Here is a 24492-nt window from a genome sequence, read left to right as displayed (position 1 = left end):
GAAAGGCAACTTGCACTGAGGATGCGGAATCTGCGAAGAGACTATAGATAGGTTACGTGAATGGGTAAGGATCTGGCAGATGAAGTTCAACGTTGGTAAATAGAAGATCATCCACTTTGGAAGGAAAACTAGAAGATCATACTACTGTCTAAATGGTGAAAGATTGCAGTGTGCTGTTGTGCAGAGGGACTTCAGAGTACTTGTTCATGAATCACAAAAGATTATCTTTCGGAAACACCAGGTTATCAAGAAGGAAAAATGAAGTGTTGTGCTTCATTGCTAAAGGGATTGAATTTAAGAGCAGGGAAATTATGCTGCAACAGTTTGGGGCACTACTGAGTACTGCATGCATTTCTGGTCTCCTAACTTCAGGAAAGATATATTGGGCTTGGAAGCTGTGCAAAAGAGGTTCCAGTGATGAGGGGGGGTTAGCCTATGAGGAGAGATTGAGTCTCCTGGACTATACTCACTGGAATTCAGAAGAATCAGAGGGGATCATATAGAAACATATAAAATTATGAAAGATATAGATAAGATAGAAGCAGGAAAGTTAATTGTACTGGTAAGTGAGACTAAAACTAGGGGGCATAGTCTCGAGATTTGGGGGAATAAATTTAAGATGGAGATGAAGGGAAACTGCTTTTTCCAGAGGGTAGTGATACAGTGGAATTCTCTGCCCAGGGAAGCTGTAGAGGCTACCTCGCTAAGTATATTTATATTTAAGACTCAGTTAAATAGATTTTGCATGGCAGAGGAATTTAAGGTGATGAAAAAAGGAGGTAGGTGGAGCTGAATCCACAGAAAAATCAAATGATTCAATGCTATTTCCATGGTTACAACATCACCATTTACTTCAATATTTTCCGTCTGACAGATGGTTCCTTTGATAGCATTGGATGTCATCATTGTTAGCAGTGAAGATAACAAGGAACACCTTCAAAATCTCAAGACAGTGTGAAAAAGATTTGATGGTTCTGGACGCAGAGCACAACAAGTGTGAGTTCTTTAAACCAAGTGTCACATTGTGGTCACAAGATTGACACACAAGTGTGCTGAGAAAACACAAGCAGTGGTGGATGCCCCAAGGCCAAATAACATGTCACAGTTGCAGTCCTTTTTAGGATTTGTCAATTACTATAACAGGTTCCTGACAAACCTGCCTATGGTGCTCCACCGCTTGAACTCATTACTACAGATATGGAAGAAATGGCAATGGGCAAAGGAGTGTGAGGTGGCTTTCCAAAGGGTAAAAGAAATGGTGACGTCAGACACTGTACTCACACATTCTGATCCTCATTGTCCAGTGAAGCTTGCCTGTGATGCCTTACCTTATGGTATAGGTGCAGTCATGTCACATGTTATGTGCGATGGAAATGAATGTCCCATAGCGTTTGCATCACATTCCCTTATTGCTGCAGAGAAAAATTATGCACAGTTTGATGGAGAGGACTTGAGTCTGGTTTGGGGTGTAAAACGTTTCAACTAGTACTTGTATGGGAGAGAGTTTACTCTTATTACTGATCATCAGCCACTAGCGTCCATTTTCCATCCACAGAAGGTTGTTCCACCAACAGCAGCAGCATAAATACAGAGATGGGATCTGTTTCTTGCAAGACACAATCACAAGATTGAATTCAAGAAGGTGGCTAATTATGGAATTGCTGAAGCATTGTCCCATTTACCTGTGGTAAAGGAAATACTTGAAAATTGACATATTCTCCCTAACGTAGATCGAAAGTCTCCTTATTATGGCAGAGATGATCCAAAGTGAAACCAGAAAAGACCCCACACTGTCTCAGGTCTACATGGCCACCTAAAATAGCTCAGATGTTTAACATAAATTCCAGTTCCTCCATGTTTACCAGTGCTGTGAGGAACTTTCCTTTAAAGGGTTTTGCCTTATGTGGGGACTGAGAGTTGTTATACCATCCAAGTTGAAAGCTGAAGTGTTGGAGGAGCTACATGGAGGAGATACATCTAGGTGTGGTCAAAATGAAAACATTGGCTTGAAGCTTTGTTTGGTGGCCTGAGATAGATCAGCAGATAAAGCAGATTGTCATGCACTGTTTGGGATGCCAACACATCCAGAAGGTGCCAAGAGCGGCGCATCTCCATCTCTGAGAATTGCTTGCATTGCCCTGGCAGAGGATTCATGTGGATTTGCTGGACCATTCAAGGCCACAAATTTCTTAGTAGTAGTGGATGCAGCTACAAAGTGGGCAGAAGTGTTCCCAATGGCCTCCACTACAGCTTCACATTCTGTTGATGTATTGAGAAGCCTCTTCTCAATGCATGATGTTCCAGAACACTTAGCCAGTGGCAATGGACCACAGTTTGTTGCAGAACAGTTTCAGTCATTCCTGAAAATGAATCTAATAAGATATATTACATCTTCACAGTACTACCCAGCTACAAGTGGCTTGGCATAAAGAATAGCCCAGAGTCTAAAGGATACAAAGCAAGCAATGTCAGCAGAATGTACTACACTGACACTGGTTCAGAAGTTCAACAATTTCTTCTTTGTATATCGTACTGCAATACACTCCACAACCAATGACTCACCAGCTATACTGTTCCTAGGTTGTCCCTTAAGCTCATGCTTGGATCTCCTCAAACCCAACCTCAGAAGGAGTTTGCAGGACAAGTGAGATAAACTGAGGGTTCCTCAAACAAGGAGGTTTGATGTTTCATTTCTGAGCGAGCAGTGCTGGCAAGGGACTACAGAGATGATCAAAAGACAGTGCTTGGAAAGACTGGGGACAGAGTTGGACCACTCTCTGACACAGTGGAGATTGTGTCTGATGTCATCTGGAGATGACACATCGAATAATTGAGGACAGCAATTGTTAGAGAAGAAAGGTGCCCAGAGATGTCAGAACCACTTCCTACAGTCCCAAAGTCAAGTCCTACAATACCAGCTCATTGTGGGTTATACGTATGAAGTATGTGAATGGCATACATCATTACATCACCACGTCATATGTGAGCACCTCGCTAGAAACAGAAAATCTAAGCAGAGAAAATATCCCAAGTTCTTTTGATTAGTTTATGGAGTTGCGAAACATAACAGAATGAGGCAGTGGTATCACTATAAGAAATACTACTAATAGTGGTATTAATACCAGCAGCATTCCTGTGATCAGTATCTCGACCAATGGTGTTCTCCACAGACACTTGCGTAGCAGTTAACCTAACGCTATTACAACACAATCGCCCACTGCCGTCTGTGTGGAATTAGTGCAATCATCCCTTGATAGTACGGACTCGTCCTTTGGGTGCTCCAACGTTCTCTCCCACGTTCCAAAGACACACGCTTAGCAAGATAATTAGTTGCATGAGTGCATTTGGGTGGCACAAGCTTGTTAGGCCTGGTGAGAGGCGTGTGTGTGTGTGTGTGTGTGTGTCCTAAATAAATGATCCAGAATTTTATAAAATTTAATACTGTATTTTCATGTTCATTCCTATATATGTTACTTCATTATTTTTCAAAATAATTCAAATTTTCAAACTACAATTAGGATTTGAACGCATATTCTTTGGATTAACAGACCAAGTATCCGGATTACTATTACATAGACATAGAAACATAGAAAATAGGTGCAGGAGTAGGCCATTCGGCCCTTCGAGCCTGCACCGCCATTTATTATGATCATGGCTGATCATCCAACTCAGAACACCGCCCCAGCCTTCCCTCCATACCCCCGACCCCCGTAGCCACAAGGGCCATATCTAACTCCCTCTTAAATATAGCCAATGAACTGGCCTCAACTGTTTCCTGTGGCAGAGAATTCCACAGATTCACCACTCTCTGTGTGAAGAAGTTTTTCCTAATCTCGGTCCTAAAAGGCTTCCCCTCTATCCTCAAACTGTGACCCCTCGTTCTGGACTTCCCCAACATTGGGAACAATCTTCCTGCATCTAGCCTGTCCAATTCCTTTAGGATCTTATACGTTTCAATCAGATCCCCCCTCAATCTTCTAAATTCCAACGAGTACAAGCCCAGTTCATCCAGCCTTTCTTCATATGAAAGTCCTGCCATCCCAGGAATCAATCTGCTGAACCTTCTTTGTACTCCTTCTATGGCAAGGATGTCTTTCCTCAGATTAGGGGACCAAAACTGCACACAATACTCCAGATATGGTCTCACCAAGGCCTTGTACAACTGCAGTAGTACCCCCCTGCTCCTGTACTCAAATCCTCTCGCTATAAATGCCAGCATACCATTCGCCTTTTTCACCGCCTGCTGTACCTGCATGCCCACTTTCAATGACTGGTATATAATGACACCCAGGTCACGTTGCACCTCCCCCTTTCCAAATCGGCCACCATTCAGATAATAATCTGTTTTCCTGTTCTTGCCACCAAAGTGGATAACTTCACATTTATCCACATTAAATTGCATCTGCCATGAATTTGCCCACTCACCCAACCTATCCAAGTCACCCTGCATCCTCTCAGCATCCTCCTCACAGCTAACACTGCCACCCAGCTTCGTGTCATCCGCAAACTTGGAGATGCTGCATTTAATTCCCTCATCCAAGTCATTAATATATATTGTAAACAACTGGGGTCCCAGCACTGAGCCTTGCGGTACCCTAGTCACTGCCTGCCATTCTGAAAAGGACCCGTTTATTCCCACTCTTTGCTTCCTGTCTGCTAACCAATTCTCCACCCACATCAATACCGTACCCCCAATACCGTGTGCTTTAAGTTTGCACACTAATCTCCTGTGTGGGACCTTGTCAAAAGCCTTCTGAAAATCCAAATATACCACATCCACTGGTTCTCCCCTATCCACTCTACTAGTTACATCCTCAAAAAATTCTATGAGATTCGTCAGACATGATTTTCCTTTCACAAATCCATGCTGACTTTGTCCGATCATTTCACCGCTTTCCAAATGTGCTGTTATCACATCCTTGATAACTGACTCCAGCAGTTTCCCCACCACCGACGTTAGGCTAACCGGTCTATAATTCCCCGGTTCCTCTCTCCCTCCTTTTTTAAAAAGTGGAGTTCCATTAGCCACCCTCCAATCCTCAGGAACTAGTCCAGAATCTAACGAGTTTTGAAAAATTATCACTAATGCATCCACTATTTCTTGGGCTACTTCCCGCCTCTCAGAACGCCGTTGGAGAAAAAAAAATAACGAAAATTTCAAAAATGTCTTTCTCGGCACTCCCACTCAGACTCTCAGACTCCTTCTTCGAATCAAACCCGAAGCAGGATGTCTGCCCTTTTAAATCTGCCGTGCTGCACTGCCCGACGTCACACGCCTGCGCAGTCCCGCCTCTCTGAATTTTAATTATTGCAGCAATATTGTATAAAGAGATATGGAGAAAGATTAAAGAATGGAGAATCTATTGAAGAATATTCAGTGATTTATTTGTATTGTAGTGATTAAAATTCCATGTTGCAACTCAATTTATTTAACAAGTCTGTGGCAACTGCATATGTGTAGAAGGATTCAATTATTTCCTAAAATCCACAAAAAATGACTTATTGCAAGAAAGAACTGATTAAAAAGAGTGTCATTATAATTGGAGACAGAATTCTGATGTAATTGGCCTGATTATTTTTCAACTGTTTGAGGTTGTTTGGTCCTTTTTTCTGTGCAATTTTCCCAAAGTCAAAGGAGCCAGCACGAAAGAATAAGGAAGCTCAAGTGTAATTTCTATTTGGTATAGGTTATGCTTGTGCAGCCTTGTGTCCTTACTATTGATGACAATGCTCATAATGATACAGTTGGTAGTTGTACTGATGGCAGTGATGCTGCTGGTAATGATGCATTTGGTAATGATACTGCTGTTAGTGAGTCTCCTCCTAGTGATACACCTGGTAAAGGTCCACTGTTAGTGGTACCTCTTATGCTGACACTGCAGACATATTCAGTGCCTCATTGTTATTAGTTCTCTCCTTCCCTACACACTAATGGAAAAATTGATTTGTTCTTACCCCCTTTTCTAATTTCCCTGTCTCTGCTCTTTCTTACAATCTAGTACATTTTCTCACTTGATGAATGCTCACTAACTTGCCTTATTGGACCAACTTAATACATAAAAATGTGTTCGATTGGGTTAGATGAGTTAATGTTTATTCAATAATCTTGGATTTTGCCACAGCTCATTTTCTAAAGCTCAATTAGAGCCTTAGTTGTAAGAAAAGGGGGTGAAGCGAATGTGCCTTGGATTCCTTCTGCCTTACAGATTCAACCTTGGATGGCCAATGTTCACAGACCTTGGGAAACACTGGAGTAAAGGGAGCTACAGATGCATGAGAGTGGAGCTGGCTAAAATTGATTGGAAGGGGACGCTAACAGGGATGATGGCAGAACAGCAATGGCAGGAGTTTCTGGGAGCAATTCAGAAGATGCAGGATAGATGCATCCCAAAGAAGCAGGAATATTCTAAAGGGGGAATGAGACAACCATAGCTGACAAGGAAAGTTAAAGACAGTGTAAAAGCAAACATGACGGTATAAAATATAGTAAAAATTAGTGGGAAGTTGGAGGATTGAGAAGCTTTTAAAAACCAGTGTAGCAAAATGTATGGTCATGCACTTTTGTAGAAGGAATAAAGACGTAGACTATGCTCTAAATGGGGAGAAAATTCAGAAATCAGGGGTGCAAAGGGTACTCATGCAGAATTCCCTAGAGCTTAACTTGCTGTATGAATTAGTGGAAAGGAAGTCAAATGTAATGTTAACATTAATTTTGAGAGGACTAGCAAGGATGTAATACTGAGGCGTCATAAGGTATTGATCAAACTGCACTCAGGGTATAGTGAGCAATTTTGAGCCCTTATCTAAGAAAGGTTGTGCTGGTATTGGAGAGGGTCCAGAGGAGGTTCACAAGGATGATCCTGGGAACAAAAGGGTTAACATATCAAGAGCATTTGACGGCTCTGAGCTTGTTCTCACTAAAGTTTAGAAGAATGAGGGGGGGATTATTATTGAAACGTATCAAATATTGAAAGCCCTTGATAGAGCGGACATGGAGAGGATGTCTAAGACCAGATGGCACAGTCTCAGAATAGAAGGATATCCATTTAGAACAGAGATGAGGAAGAATTTATTTAGCCAGTGTGTGGGGAATCTGTGAATCCATTGCCACAGTAGGCTGTGACCAAGTCATTGGGCATATTTAATGCAGATGTTGATTGATTTTTTTTATTAGCAAGAGCATCAAAGGTTATGGGGAGAAAGAAGGAGACTGGAGTTGAGAGGGATAATAATTCAACTATCATTAGATAGCAGAGCAGATTTGAAGGGCCTTATTCTGCTCCTATGTCTTAAGGTCTCATGAAACCAAACAGTTAAAGTGAAAGGAAGATAGTTCCATGGAAAGGGAAATATATTTTCCAGGACCTCATGAGGACTCAATCTTGTCCACCATTACCAATCTGTAGGAACATGACTCTGGGCTGTGGATTTCTTCTGAAAATTCCCCATCTAGCAGGGAGCTAAATCGGTCGGTTCAACTACCTTAGAGTTTCAGAACCAGCTGGTTTAAAATTCCTCTTCATTTTAATGTCTTAAACAAAACTTATCATTGTGTACAATACCCTGTCAACATCTAGGCTATTAATTCCGCTTCCCTCCAGATATGTTGTCCGACCTGTTCAAAACTTACAGCAATCATTTTGTTTTTTAACAAATTTGGACCTTTTGGCATTGGTAAATTAACAATGCAGGACCACACAAACCTGTGACATAGTACCAAGGAAGATACCAGTCCTGGTACTGGAGCGTTGGGGTTAGGTTCGAGACACTTCATCAGGACTGCTATCTTCCTAGGTACCACAGTCCCACATACCTCCAGACACTAAACTCCATAACCCTATCTCCCGCAGCCCCACATATACACCCCCAGCCCTAAACCTAATGTCCAAGGGCCTATAAACCCCATCTAACCCAGATGGCACCATGACTAATCCTTGTCACACCCCATCTAACCCTGGCTACACCCTCACAAACGAGCTGACTTGTGTAAAAGAAGGAAGATAAAATAACAGCAAATATTCAATCTGGTTAATGAAGGTGTGGACCAAAGCAAAGTGCCAGGGTTGTGTGATAACGAATATCAAGTGACGAGATAAAGAGGGCACAAGAGGGATGATTTTATCATTTGCCGCATAATCACACCCTAACACATCAGCATTTTGTGTGTCTTAGTCTAGCATAGATAAAGACAACTGGGAAAGTCAAACTCTCTTTATTGTCTGATGCCAGCCTAAAACAGCCTAATGTCACCACTGAAGCAAAATCCCAATACACATTGTCATGTTCTCAAGGGCAACAGGACAAATACATTATGACTAGGCGATAGATGTAGCTTTGGTAATGGCGCTCAAGGCACGAAAATTATGCAAAATGTAATTGCATGCTTCTGAGAGAGGGAGTACACTGTTCGTCACTTTACACTACACAATAGCCCATATGACAAACAGATAAATCTAGTTTTCTATCCAGACTATAGCTCCACCTCACTAATAACTCCTTATAAAGTTTTAAAACTGAATGAAAAATAAAATATGGTTAATTGCTACACTGAAAGAAGTTTTGGATTGGTTAGCTTGATTGAACATGATACTTCAGCAATCATTTGGTGCTCAGGAGCAGTCAATGATCATTTAACATTTAATCAATGTGATATTTCACTTAAATCACTTTAGTAAGTCTCTGGCATAAAAAGAAAGTAATCATTATAGCTGGTATTGGACAAAATTTGGAGGAGCAGTCAATTGGAACTTAACCAGTTAGTTTGATTTTCTGACAATCCCAACACTGGCGCATCTCAGGGATGAGTGCTGAGCCCATTTGTCTACTCTCTGGAGACCAGGGTTTCTCAACCAGGGTTCTACGAGAGATCGTGATAAAAAAATAAACATTGTTTTTGAACTTCACACAACATGTGATGCTGGCGCTCAGAGTGGTGAGCAGTGTCCAAGCAGCTCCATTAGCAATCTCATTAGAGGTCTCACAGCCCAATATGGCAGTGCGCAATGGGACCATGTTTATTCTCAGTCTTCTTCACATGAGATAGGGTTGGTCATGGATAATTGGTGAGCGCTGTATTGCACAGAGGGGTGGCCATTTATAATTGATGAATGCTGTATTGCACAGAGGGGAGGACAGTAGGCTGATAATTGGTGAGCACTGCATTGCACGGAGGGGAGGACGGTAGGCTGATAATTGGAGAGCACTGTATTGCACGGAGGGGAGGATGGTAGGCTAATGAGGAACGTGAAGAGCATTTTCCAAGCATTGAATGGACTCGCTCAACGTGTTGTGATGTCAGCCTCTCCCTCCCAAATTACCCCATCCCCCACCCCCAACTTCTCTGAAGCACCGTGACGTATTTATGGAAGCGAACAAACTACTGGTGTGGGAGAAAGTTGGAGTAACATTTTCATTATGAAGACGGTCCAGAGGTGATTTTTGAAGGGGAGGTGTGAGATGGAAGAGGAGGATTTTAGGCCTGGGCATCTGGACAATTCTTGTAAGGATAATGATGAAGAATTACAATCTTCAGAGTAATTTTACTGCACTAGTGCTACAACAGACACAAAAAAGTACATTTTTTTTTACAAAATTATATTTATTTATGCAAAAATACACAAAGTACAAACATTAAGTATTTACAAGACAGTGAATAAATTCCAATTAAAATGATTACTACTGTCTGTAAAACAGTCAATTCCCTGGGGAGCCCACCGCTCGCAGAAATCCCCCGCTGTACCGATCGTGACCGCATGATCCCTCTCTAAGGACAGCCGGACACGAATGTATCCTCGGAAGAGGGGCAGGCAGTCGGCACTGGCAGAGCCCTCGACTTTGCACCATCTAGACCCATGAACGGCCATTTTGGCCAGGCTTAGGAGCAAGCCCACCAGTAGATCCTCCTCCCGACTCGCTCCCTTCCGTACTGGGTGCCCGTATATAAGGAACGTGGGGCTGAAGTGCAGCCAGACCCAGAGCAGCCCCTTCAGATACTCAAACAGGGGCTGCAACCTCTCACACTCCATATAAGCATGGTACACTGACTCTTCCCGGACACAGAATGGACAGGTGGACGGGGTGTCAGTTCCTGTTGCACGGTACTGTCCTGTGCAACACCTTCCACCCCAGGTCCCCAATGTACAGGGGAAGGACCCCTGCATAAAGAGATTTCCACTGGGGACCTCCTCCGCTGCCAGATGGTGAAACAGACACTCGGAGGGTGGTCACTGCACAGGTATCTCTGCAGGGTCCTGAGGCAGAGAGCCAACAGCTGGGTGCACACACACACTAACACCAGCCTCTTCTGGGTCCTGGAGACAGAAACAGTGGGTGGGACTAAAGTAATCATTGGTAACATATCTTTACAATGAAGGCTGCTTATCAATGGGTGTTACACCGACTGGTTATCCAAGTTGCGCTTAGTTCATGGCAAACAACTTACAAATGTAGCAATGGCTCCAGCAAAACTGAAAAGGCACTTACAGTAACTACGTATCACAGCCATATGACACAAAATCCCCAAGACCTGACAGGGTGTTCCCTCGGACCTTGAAGGAGACTAGTGTTGAAATTGCAGGGGCCCTGGCAGATATATTTAAAATGTCGGTGTCTACAGGTGAGGTGCTGGAGGATTGGAGAGTGGCTCATGTTGTTCCATTGTTTAAAGAAGGATCGAAAAGTAATCCGGGAAATTACAGGCCAGTAAGTTTAACATCGGTAGTAGGTAAGTTATTGGAGGGAGTACTAAGAGACAGAATCTACAAGCATTTGGATAGACTGGGACTTATTAGGGAAAGTCAACATGGCTTTGTGCGTGGTAGGTCATGTTTGACCAATCTGTTGGAGTTTTTCGAGGAGGTTACCAGGAAAGTGGATGAAGGGAAGGCAGTGGATATTGTCTACATGGATTTCAGTAAGGCCTTTGACAAGGTCCCGCATGGGAGGTTAGTTAGGAAAATTCAGTCCCTCGGTATACATGGAGAGGTGGTAAATTGGATTAGACATTGCCTCAATGGAAGAAGCCAAAGAGTGGTAGTAAAGAATTGCTTCTCAGAGTGGAGGCCTGTGACTAGTGGTGTGCCACAGGGATCAGTGCTGTGTCCATTGTTATTTGTCATCGAAATCAATGATCTGGATGATAATGTGGTAAATCGGTTCAGCAAATTTGCTGATGACACAAAGATTGGAGGTGTAGTGGACAGTGAGGAAAGTTTTCAGAGCCTGCAGAGGGACTTAGACCAGCTGGAAAAATGGGCTGAAAAATGGCAGATGGAGTTTAATACAGACAAGTGTGGGGTATTGCATTTTGGAAGGACAAACCAAGGTAGAACATACAGGGTAAATGGTAAGGCACTGAGGAGTGCAGTAGAACAGAGGGATCTGGGTATACAGATACAAAATTCCCTAAAAGTGGCGTCACAGTTAGATAGGGTCGTAAAGAGAGCTTTTGATACATTGGCCTTTATTAATCGAAGTATTGAGTACAAGAGCTGGAATGTTATGATGAGGTTGTATAAGGCATTGATGAGGCCAAATCTGGAGTATTGTATTCAGTTTTGGTCATCAAATTACAGGAAGGATATTAATAAGGTTGAAAGAGTGCAGAGAAGGTTTACAAGGATGTTGCCGGGACTTGAGAAACTCAGTTACAGAGAAAGGTTGAATAGGTTAGGACTTTATTCCCTGGAGCATAGAAGAATGAGGGGAGATTTGATAGAGGTATATAAAATTATGATGGATATAGATAGAGTGAATGCAAGCAGGCTTTTTTCACTGAGGCAAGGGGAGAAAAAAAACAGAGGACATGGGTTAAGGGTGAGGGGGGAAAAGTTTAAAGGGAACATTGGGGGGGCTTCTTCACACAGAGAGTGATGGGAGTATGGAATGAGCTGCCAGACGAGGCGGTAAATGCGTGTCCTTTTTTAACACTTAAGAATAAATTGGACAGATACACGGATGGGAGGTATATGGAGGGATATGGTCCATGTGCAGGTCAGTGGGACTAGGCAGAAAATAGTTCGGCACAGCCAAGAAGGACCAAAAGGTCTGTTTCTGTGCTGTAGTTTTTCTATGGTTTCTCTAAAAGCGCTGATTATTTTAAACCACTATTGTAATTTCAGAACAAACAGATTAAAGCTCTTGAATATAAAGTCACAGTCAGTAAAAGGACATGGAAGCAAGTTATTTAGTAGCTTTAAGTCCAGTTCACTGGAGAATGTTTTTAAAAACTGTGCTAAAACCTGGAGAAAGAGCACATCAATCTCCTGCTACTTAATGAAATCTGGTGGCTTAGCAGAGGAAGTGTTCTTAACAGGTTGTTGAGCTGCAAGGTGAATTGTAGGACTACTTCCAAGAAAATAGTAGGCTGGATTCTGCTGGGTGCTTTGAAGATGACGAATGACTACAGAAACTAGCCTGCTTAACAGACATTTTTCATCATATGAACCAATTGAACAAGTCTCTGCAAAGCTCTGGATAAAAAATTTTGACTTCAAGTGACAAGATTTTTGGATTTAAAAGGAAACTGAATCTTTGGATAAGTCATGCTGCAAAAGGAAAAATTGAAATGTTTCCACAGCTGCTTGGGCTTGAGAGTGAGGAAGGGTCTCAGAAAGTCTCGAGTGCTATTGAAAAGCACTTGGAAGAGTTGCAGAACAAAATTGAACAGTATTTTCCTCCCTTTCAACACAAGTGTACAGCTGGGTGAAGGACCCTTTCTCTGAATCTTCTGCTGATCCTGAGGACTTGACTTTAAGAGAAGAGGAAGAACTTTGTGAGCTGCACTCTAATAATGCACTCAAGATGAGATTTACTGACCTGCCCCTGGACAAGTTCTGGATTTCTGTGAAAGAAGAGTATCCTGCCATTCATAGGAAAGCAGTGAGCATTTTGCTGCAGCTTTCAACTTCTTTCATGTGTGAGCAAGCTTTTTCTTGTTTAACAAGTATCAAGAGCAAGGATAGAAATTGTCTCATTTCAGTTGAAAGTGAAATCCATGTGTGCTTATCTCAAGTCCAATCCAGAATTAAGAAATTTATTATGTTTGCCTTGCGAGATTTTAAGATTTAAAACAGAGAAAGAAAGAGTAATTTCAAGAAAGGTAAGCTAAGCGTAACATCTTTTTTTTCAAGAAAGTCATTCTGTACTCAAAAGAGCATTGACAATCATTTTTGGATTATTATATCTACAGCTTACTGATCACACTCGTACCGTGAGCTCTAGATTTCGTTTTTTTATGCAGAGGTTCCCTGAGACCTGAAAATTATTTCAAGGACTCCTGCAGGGCAAAAAGGTTGAGAAAAGCTGCTCTAGTCCCATGACTGCATGGCTAGGGACAGCTCAAATGGCATGTATAAATTTGCCTCTGATACAACCGTTGTTGGCTGGATTTCAGAGGGTGAGGAGAGGGTATACAGGAGTGAGTGGTGTCATAGCAACAGCCTTGCACTCAACGTCAGTAAGTCAAAAGAACTGATTGTGGATTTCAGAATCATGCACACTTGGCATGATCTCTCAGGCTATTCACTAGCAACACCTTCATACCTCCTCTGGAATTATTAAGCTTTACCTGTACTGTTACAATCGATTTTGCTCCTTCTCATTGTCCCTTCAGAAAAGGTAAGATGAGGGAACACACACCAGTACTTATAGAGGGATCGGAAGTGATATTGACATCAATTTCCTAGGTGTCAATATCTCTTAGGATCTAACCTGAACCCAACATATTGACACAGCTACAAAGAAGGCACAACAGCGGCTATACTTCATGAAGAGTTTGAGGAGGTTTGGTATGTCACCAAGAACACTCACAAGTTTCTACAGGTGTATCATGGAGAGCATTGCAGGAAGGATACTAGCATGGATAGAGCATTAGCTGATTGGCAGGGGGCAAATAGCGGGAATAAAAAGGAACCTTTTATGGTTTGCTGCTGGGAACTAGTGGTGTTCCACAGGGGTCAGTATTGGGACCACTTGTTCTTACATTGTGTTACGTACCCCGTAACTGGGTTGCCAAACCAGCAGAAATGGACCACTTAGTTGGAGTCTGGATTACTGGAACTAAGAAAGTTTTATTAAAGAAATAAGTAACACAGTACTCTAATAGTAAGGATATGAATGCAACACATTAGCAATGATAAAACACACATGTACACAGAACTAGGGTAATAGGAATCAACCAAGCTCTATCGCAGTCTAGGGGTAAAATGATCAGTCTCAAGTGACGCAGAGTTCAGTTCGTTCAGCTTAGTACAGTTCGCAGTAATTGCTGTTGTGCCGTTGGAGAGAGAGAGAGAGGATGATACGCAAATCTGATTCAGACAGACCTTTAATGTTCTTCGCAGTTAGCTTTCGGGCGGACCCTTTTTTATGTCTTCTGTGGTCATCGACTGTGACCCCTCAGTTCCGGATACGACCGTTCTTCCGTGGTGAACCCGGCACCCAGGCAAGGGCGGACACACACACCAGGTTCCTGCCGATCATACCTTTTCACCCTGTGCGTCTATGGTCGGTTCCCGCAACCAGAACTCCAAACTTCCACCAACTTGTGGGGGCACACCGCTTTTCCAGGGTCTCATTGTCTTGTGATCTCGTGGTGTGTGTCATGCCTTAGCGAACCTGTTCTTTTTATCCCCCTGCTAGGGTATCGCCTGTCCATCAAACTTCAAACAGTTCAGGTTCAAAGCAACCGGTCTGTCAATACTCGGAACTATTTCTCTTTTCGTTAATCTCTCTCTTTTCTCTTACTAGCATTTTGAATGTTTCTCCATTGTCTCCCTTATCTCTCTCATCAGCATCAATCTTCTGATAACTTGGTTTGTCGTCACAATTGTATGTCAATGAATTGGAACTGATGGCTTTGTGGCCAAGTTTGCAGACAATATGAAGGTAGGTGGAGTGGCAGGTAGCACTCAGGAAGCAGGGAGGCTGCAGAAGGACTTAGACAGATTAGGAGAATGGGCAAAGAAATGGCAAATGGAATACAGTGTTGTGAAGTGTTAGGAGAAGGAATAAAAGCATACACTATTTTCTAAATGGAAAGAAAATTCAAAAATCTGAGGTGCAAAGGGTCTTCAGGGTCATCGTGCAGGATTCCCGAAAGGTTAATTTGCAGGTTGAGTCAGTGGTAAGGAAAGCAAATGCAATGTTAGCATTCATTTCAAACGGACTGGAATATAAAAGCAAGGATGTAATGCTGAGAGTTTATAAGGCACTGGTAGGTAAAGCCTCACTTGGAGTATTGTGAGCAGTTTTGGGCCCCTTATTTAAGAAAAAGGACGTGCTGACATTGGAGAGGGTTCAGAGCAGGTTCATGAGAATGATACCAGGAATGAAAGGCTTATCGTGTGAGGAGCAACTGATGGCTCTGGGTCTGTACTCACTGGAATTTAGAAGAATGAAAGGGGTATCTCATTGAAACCTATTGAATGTTGAAAGGCCTCGATAGAGTGACTGTGGAGAAGATGTTTCCTATGGCGGGAGAGAGTCTAGGACCAGAGAGCACAGCCTTAGAATAGAGGGACGTCCATTTAGAATGGAGATGAGGAGGAATTTCTTTGGCCAGAGAGGGTGGTGAATTGCTACAGGCAAATGTGGAGGCCAGGTCAATGAGTGTATTTAAGGCAGAGGTTGATAGGTTCTTGATTAGTCAGGGTGTGAAAGGTTACAAGGAATGGCCTAATTTTGCTCCTCTGTCTTATGGTCTTAAATGAAGGCAACGAACATCCATGTGATTGTGAATAATAGACTATCACCACTTCAAACGTGGTATAATGTAACTAACTGATCTCTGAGATGAAAGAATAGTTAAAGAATGTTCTGTGAACAAAACACTTGAATAAACAGACTTTTGTTTGAGCTCCTTGTGCTTCAAGTGTGTAAATCTGTGCATTCTTGAATTGATTTAGCTACAATTTAATGAATCACTGAGTATATATACTTTACAACAACATCAGAGATACACAACATAAATTTTATTTCCCAGTCATGCACCGTAACCTCTGTGCAACAATACCAGAACACATTGGCCATTTCTTGTGAAGGGCTAATGAGGGCAATGCACATTGTTTCTCCAGGGCATTTTCTGAGAATGCAGAAGATCAGGGGGCTGTTATGGTATTTCCCTCTGTTGGTAAGCTGTAAACATAACAAAATTGTGTTTTAGAAGAATAGGAAAAGAGGGTTTCCAGTTATATATTCAGTTAAATACTCGCAATAAAGTCATGAACAAAGCTGCTCATCATTCCAAGTGTCAACATGCTTGCCACTCACAATTGAAAAGTCATTTTCTGGTAGAGAGCTCCTACAATTTGGGTCTTGCTTTCTTCCTTGAAGAAAACATCTATTTCACCCATGGTTGAGGCAGAAATGGAAAGAGGCCTTGAGATGATTCCCTCGAGATGCTCTGAAACACAATATATGCAGTCAGCTGTGTAGCTTGGTTATAAATCTGTTTTTAGAACAAGCCATATTTTATAATACATGCCAGCTATAAGAGCTATAAGGTTGATCCATTCAATGGAGCATATTTCTATGATCAGGACAGAATAATTCAGTGATACAGAAACGCCTCCTAGAGTCCAGAATAAGATGTATCATGATCAGTTATTGCATGATTTTCTGCAGTCATCACCTATTTGAACTCAATCTACATTTGAACCAGCTTCCAATAAAATAACAATTTTTCTTCAAAATCGTCCATTTTAATTTTGTTAATTGTCATGTGTTTATTGGTTCACTTTTATAATCAATATATATTTCACCCTGCGATATTAACACAGTAATTTTCCTTCAAATGGTATTGATCTTAGATGGAATATTTGCATAACTTTAGCATTTCCATGCACACGGCTGACTGTAATCCCATGCTGGAGTGAAGTTCTGCTCAGGAGAAGGAACTTGGCAGAACTGCCTACAATTAAGCTGCTGAAGAATCACATCACAAAAGGAGTATCTAATCTTTTCTATTTGAACTGACATGTAAGAAACAGCTTCATGAGCACCAGGATAGTGTTACTTTAAACAAACAAAAAAAAGACTTCTATATTAGGAACACAAGTGATTCTGCAGATGCTGGAAATATTGAGTAACACACACAAAATGCTGGACTTGCTAAGTTTCTCCAGAATTTTGTGTGTGTTACTTTTATTTCAGTCTTGGTAAAATATTTCTATTAACATTTTTTGTTTTAATTCATGATAGGTTAGCTTTTTAAATTAATTTATATTATATATTTAATGTATTTAAAGATGTATATAAAAGTAATATATTTAAATAATATTCTATGTATATTTCTAATCTTTGTTGGTCTTTTTTTCAATTTTTAGGCTTTAAATACAACCAAAGAACTTTTTAAATGTTGAATTTCTCATAATGTTTTGTGTATTTGATAGCTTTGGCAGTTCTAATTTAGGAAAGAGGCTGGCTGCTAAGATTTATAACCTTCCTGTAGTCCCCTGATCAAATTAAGGTGTGGGAGTTTCTATTAAGAGGAGACTGCAAGCACTAATTTATTGCATAAGTCTGTGGCAATCCCAAGCAATAGGACATTACTAGAAATTTTTGCCCTGTTTTGTTTCATAGTAACTGGCACAAAAAATTTAAATGATGCCATGAATATTGAGGTTTTCAACATTCTATCCCCATTGGATAAAATTCACTTCGTCTCAGACCAAATCACTACAAAATTCATTATTCTTGTGATTAATACACTAGTTCTTGAATGGAAGAATAAATTTCCATTTATATAATATCTTTAATTGCCCAAGGATGTCTTAAATTGTTAAACAGCCAATGATGTCCTTTTGTTCATGAGGTGTAAAAATTGTAATAGTGGAGGGAAACACAATCGCCAGTTTGTGCCTAACAAATGTCAACACATGGATCATGACCATCAAATCTGTTTTAATGATATTGGTTATGAGTTAAATTTTGGTCAAAGTAGCAAAAGAGCTCTATTGTTCCTGTCTGATAAGTATCATGGGATCTTTTACATTCACCCGGGCGGGAACAATAGGTATAGGTTTAATGTCTCTTTCAAACAATCTACCTTACAGAGTGTAGTTTTCCCCAAGTTATGCAATGAAGTGTCAGACAAATTGATTTGAAATTTGCAATAATAATATCATTGACTTTTTTTTTCATAATCTTGTGAGTTCCCTGGTCAGGCCAACATCTATTGCTCATCCCAAAATACAGCACCTTTGAATGTACTTCTGTGGCTTGTAAAACCATTTCAAACGCTAGCTAAAAGTTGACCATATCACTATTTCAAAGATCTGTCCTGGGACCAGCATGCAAGTGCCATTACAAAGAAGGCATGGCAGCACCTTAACTTTCTTAGAAGTTTGCAATGACCAGGCATGTCATTTAAAGGCTGATTTATACTTGTGCGTCAAATGTACACCATAGGTATGGCGTAGCTGCATACCCTACGCTGTACTCTACGCGAACCCTGCGCCGTAGCCTAATGCGCACCTCTCTCAAAATGTAACTGCGCGTCGCAGCGATACAGACCTCAACAACTGTGATTGGTCCGCTTGGTAGCATCGAATTTCCTCCTACGCTGCAATAGCTTGCCATTGGGCGACTGAAGGACAGGGAAGGAACTCTGGCTGCAATGCTTTTCATAAAGATTTACAGACCTCTGAAATTATGGAGGACCCTGTACTTGACGCCAGTTTATAGCTAGCTGCTACAGCCTGTTGACTTCCACCTGCAGCTAAAACTCAAATAGTGATTGCCAGTCTCTGAGTATACTATGCGTACATTGATACGATATTAATGGTTGGAGATGATAAACCAAATCGTCAAATCTACCTGCCGACATCCAAAAATATCTTAAATGCATTTCCTCGTCCACGTCTCTCAGTGGCCAGACAAGCACAGAAAATTCACCCTCCTTCAGTTTCAGTCACCATTGTTTGAAGTTTGAATTTCTTCATGTTGAGTTTCAACATGAAGAAAATCAACACAGTGGCATAGAAACCCCAACTAGCGTTTTGGCAGTGAATTGCAGAGTGACGCAGACACACCAGCGCACAAGTATAAATGCTCACCACAGCATAGCCCACTTGCATAGGCTAGTACACACAAGTATAAATCAGCCTTAACACTTTGACAAACTTCTATAGATGCATGGAGGAGAGTATACTGACTGGTTGTACCGATCAATTTCCCAGCTCTGTCACAGTCCTGATCATTAATTCCCTATCTTTCTCCTAATTTTCTTTGATTGTGCCATGGTTCCGACCATTAATTTCCCATTTGCTTCTAATTCTCTTTGATGATGGCACACCTGGTTTCCATCAAGACCTGCAGCATAAGAACCCCGGCATTACAACCACTAGTCACCAGATCGTTGGTTTTGCCTGTGTGGTAATTAATGCTTCCCAGCCACTTAGGACCATGTGTTCTAAGTTTTGCTTCAGCTTGAAGATTTACCTATGAAACTCCGTCTCTCTGTGTCAAGGCTCCCTGTCCAGATCCCTCCTGTTTGCTGTTCAACATTCACGTCCGCATAATCATCCTAACTCAATCTACGTGCCTGTGTCCTGCACTTGGGTTTGCTTCATTCGCTCATTGCAACAGAACTATCTGGCCACAATGGACCCAGCAGACACAAATACCCTACAACAAGCCCTCGCCAGCCAGGGCTTCCTACTGGGTCTGCACAATCGACTTCTCCAGGATGTCATGGAGAAACTCCATTCCCTGTCTGCTAACATAACGAAGATCGGTGACCAGGTGGACCGTGTATCCACTCATTTTACCCCATCCACTCCTGGAACTCTGTCTAACCAACCCATACAGCCTGTAGTGGCAACCCCCTATGCGTCAGCAACACCCCCGCCAAGAGAGCTGCACGCACCTGAACCAGAACACTATGCTGGGGATTTAGGGAAGTGCCGGGCCTTCTTTCTGCAATGCTCCCTGGTGTTTGAACAGCAGTCATCCACGTACTCCACGGATAAGTTAAAGATAGCTTATATCATGGGGTTGCTGTGGGGAAGTGCCTTAGCGTGGGCTACAGCTGCTTGGGAGAATCAACCGGATATCTGCTCTGCTTTCCTCAACTTAATCGCGGAAATGTAAAAGATCTTTGACTACCCTGTCCGTGGTAAAGATGCCACTAAGCGTCTACTTACTCTCCATCAGGGCTCATGCAGTGTTGCCGAACATTCTGCGGAGTTCCGGACATTAACGGCCGACTTGGGGTGGAATGATGAGGCACTCCAAGTGTTATTTTGGAATGGTCTCAGCGACATGGTAAAAGACGAGTTGGTGGTAAGAGATGACACCAACAGCCTGGATTCCTTGATCTCCCTAGCTGTCAGGTTGGACAATCGTCTTCGAGAATGCCATAGGGAAAAAAACAGTCGTCCACCACCTTTGGCCACTCCATGGCACTCATTACCGTCTCCCACCAGCGCAATCCTCTCTTCTCCTCCTGCTCCTAGAATAGCTCCCAGCCTGGCAGTTTCTACTGCCCCGGGAGAGGAACCCATGCAGCTGGGATGGAACGGTCTTTCTCGCACAGAGCGACTCCGGAGATTGAGAGTGGGGGAGTGTCTCTATTGTGGCCAGTCCGGCCACTTCCATGCTACCTGTCCCCTTCGGCCAAAAGGGAGGGCTCACCAGTAGAAAGGGGGACCCTGGTGAGCCAGACAACATTTCCTACCGTCTCCCGAACCCGGATGCAGATCCAAGCTACTTTATGTTACAACCCACAGTCCCTGCCTCTGTCAGCTCTAGTGGCTCCGGCGCTGAGGGAAACCTTTTGGATGAAGACAGAGCTTCCCAGGGTGGAATTCCTCGGGAGCCATCGAGTACCCCTCTGGAAGCCCAAGGCACTGGACGGTAGGCTTCTGGCCCGAGTCACACACTGCACACCACCCCTGTCTCTTATTCTCTCCGGGAACCATTGGGAACAGGTATGATTTAACCTAATTTCCTCTCCTCAAGCTCCTATAGTTCTTCAGTACCCCTGGTTAAGCCGCCATAATCCCCACATTGACTGGTCCACCGGGAAGATAGTCAGCTAGAGTCCGTTCTGTTACTCCGCTTGTCTACAATCAGTCTTGTCCCCTGTGAAAGTCACCGCAACCTCGCCTACCGCAGAAACCCCCGAATTTTATTCAAGGTTCCAGCAGAGTATCACGATCTGGGAGAAGTTTCTAGCAAACAACAGGCTCTTTCCCTGCCTCCACACCGCCCTTATGATTGCACGATTGAGCTTCTCCCCGGAGCCCCTCTACCCACCAGTTGGCTGTATAACCTGTCCCGACGAGAAAGTGAAGCAATGGAGGCTTACCTTAATGATTCTTTCATGGCGGGCATTATCCGACCCTCATCTTCCCCCGCAGGTGCAGGGTTCTTCTTTGTGGGGAAGAAAGATGGTTCACTGCACCCCTGCTTTGACTGCCAGGGTCTGAATAGCATCACCATAAATAACAAATATCCACTACCCCTTATCAACTCTGCTTTCGAACCCCTTCACGGAGCCACCATCTTCTCCAAGTTGGACTTACGAAGTACCTCCCACCTGTTCAGGATAAGGGAGGGAGATGAGTGGAAAACAGCTTTTAACACCCCTCTTGGTCACTTCGAATACCGGGTCATGCCATTTGGTCTCACCAATGCCCCCACCATCTTCCAAGCCCTGATAAATGATGTCCTTAGGGACTACAGTAACCGTTTCATTTTTGTTTATTTGGACAACATCTTAATCTTCTCCCGCAGTCTTCAGGAACACACCTAACATGTTCGCCAGGTTCTGCAGAGGTTTTGGGAGAACAAACTATTCGTGAAGGCTGAGAAGTGCGAGTTTCATGTCCGTTCTGTCAGTTTCTTAGGGTACATCATCAAAAGCAGGCAAGTGAGGATGGATCCCGAAAAGATCCAGGTGGTGGTGGAGTGTCAAAACCCATGACACTCAAACAACTCCAGCGATTTCTGGAGTTCGCAAACTTCTATCATCACTTCATCAGGGATTACAGCTGGATTACAGCACCCCTTACTCGACTCACCTCTCCTACGACCCCTTTTCACTGGGACCCCGAAATGGACTCAGCCTTCTCGGAGCTGAAGAGACGTTTCATCTCTGCTCCCATCCTGGTCCAACCAGACGCATCTGGCCAATTCATTATGGAAGTCGACGCCTCCGACTCTGGGTGGGAGCAGTCCTCTCCCAATGCTCCAGCCCAGACCAAAAACTCCATCCCTGTGCCTTCTTTTCTCGCTGGCTATCCCCCGCCGAACAGAACTACGACATAGGGAACTGGGAGTTACTGACCATCAAACTTGCTTTGGAAGAGTGGAGGCACTGGCTGGAGGGAGCGGAACGCCCATTCATCATCTGGACACACCACAAGTGTAAGGGGTTTCTTCTTTTATGTTACTGCTAAGGCTAATAAAATGGCTTCTTTGTTATGTTATAATAAAAATGGTTTTTCTGTAATAATAACTGTGATGTAAGGAGTTCGCTCTCTCTCTGCTTGTTTGGGTTATATCATTGACAAGAGAGTGGATGAACCAATGAGTGTCCATGTTATTCTTTTTGTGGGTGATATTCTGTCTTATATGGCTAGGAACTGTGTGGTTTGGCGGACTTTCAGGAGGAGACCCCGAGAGGAAGGATGTGCTAGACGCGCTCTGCTCGACCACCGTGGTTGGTCCTGAGCGACGAGTCAAGGGGGTCGGAGGGGATTAGCCTGATGGAACAAGGACCCCATTAATTGAGCTCCAACAGTTGTGCATGAAGAGGTTGAACTCTGATAAGTGCCTTTTACTTTCCCTTTTATATTGTATCTCTATTAATTGCATAGTTCCAGTAAGATTTATAAACTGTAATTTGTAAATCGTACATTGTGTGCTGTCTGATATTTGATGTGTGAGTTTGTACCAGGTGGCATTACACAGCAACGATGCAACTGTGAGACACTGTTTGACGGGTGGATGGGGTTTCCCCTAGATAAACACGAGCTGATAGACCTGAGCGTTCACAAGAATCTCACATACATCCAAACCGCCAAATACCTCAATTCCTGCCAAGCCCATTGGGCATTATTTTTTGGCCATTTCAGATTCACACTCACCTATCGTCTGGTGTCCAAGAACAGGAAGCCCGATGCTCTCTCCCGTCAATACGTTTCTGAGGAGGGCCTTCCCAACCCCGAGACCATCCTTCCACCATCCTGTGTAGTGGCTACACTCACCTGGGAGATCGAGTCCAGAGTCAAAGGGACCCAATGGACTCAACTTGACCCAGGCAATGGACCCTCCAATCGTCTCTTCGTGCCTGACTCGATTCAGTCTCAGGTTCTCCAGTGGGGGCAGACTTTTCATTTCGCCCGCCATCCCGGAATCGATCGAACTCTGTCCCTTCTGGAGAGACATTTCTGATGGCCCTCCATGGACGCTGACACCCGTTCCTTCATCTCTGCCTGTCCCTAGCTGGGTTGTTTCATCTCCTACCTGTCCCTAGCCATCCCTGGTTTCACATTGTGCTGGATTTCATTACTGGACTACCCCCTTCACATGGGAACACTGCCATACTCACCATGGTGGACTGCTTCTCCAAAGCTGTGCACTTCGTAGCCCTTTCCCAAACTCCCTACAGTTCATGAGACAGCCGACTTCCTTGTTCATCATGTCTTCCACCTCCATGGAATTCCCTCTGACACTATTTCTGACCAGGGTCCCCAATTCATCTCTCAAATCTGGAGATCCTTTTGTGAAGCCCTTGGAGCCTCAGTAAACCTGTCTTCCAGCTTCCATCCACAGACTAATGGTCAAACAGAACGAGCAAACCAGGATTTGGAAGCAGCATTGCGCTGCATAATGCCAACAACCCGTCATCCTGGAGCACCCATCTTGTTTGGGTCGAGTATGCCCACAACTCCCTGGTCAGCACTGCCACTGGAATGTCTCCCTTCAAATGCTCCCTCTGTTACCAACCCCATCTGTTTCCTGCAGGTGAAGATGACATTGCTGTGCCTTCTGTTCAGGCTTATCTCCGCTGGTACCGCAAGAATGAACCCAAGAAACCCACCCTTCGCTACCTTGGGCCATTCAAGATTGAGAGCATTATCAATCCTTCAGTGGTCAGACTCAAACTGCCCAGATCCATGTACATTCATCCGACGTTCCAAATCTCCTAATTGAAACCTGTATCTGTCAGTCCTTTGTGCCCTCCTGCTGAACCTCCACCACCCGCCCAGATCATTGATGACCATTCAGTGTACATCGTCCGGCGAATACTGAATGTGCGCTGCCGAGGAAGGGGCCTCCAATACCTGGTCGATTGGGAGGGATATAGCCCGGAGGAACACTCCTGGATTCCCCGCTCCTTCATCCTCGACCCTTCCCTCATCTGTGATTTCCATCGAGACAATCCACACAAGCCTGGTGGTGCGCCTGGAGGCTCCAATTGAGGGGAAGGGGTTCATGTCATGATCCCGATCATTAATTCCCTATCTTTCTCCTAATTTCCTT

This window comes from Mobula birostris, chromosome 7, assembly GCF_030028105.1.
Source record: "Mobula birostris isolate sMobBir1 chromosome 7, sMobBir1.hap1, whole genome shotgun sequence".
Classification (NCBI taxonomy): Eukaryota; Metazoa; Chordata; class Chondrichthyes; order Myliobatiformes; family Myliobatidae; genus Mobula; species Mobula birostris.
Note: the sequence above shows the minus strand (reverse complement) of the source record.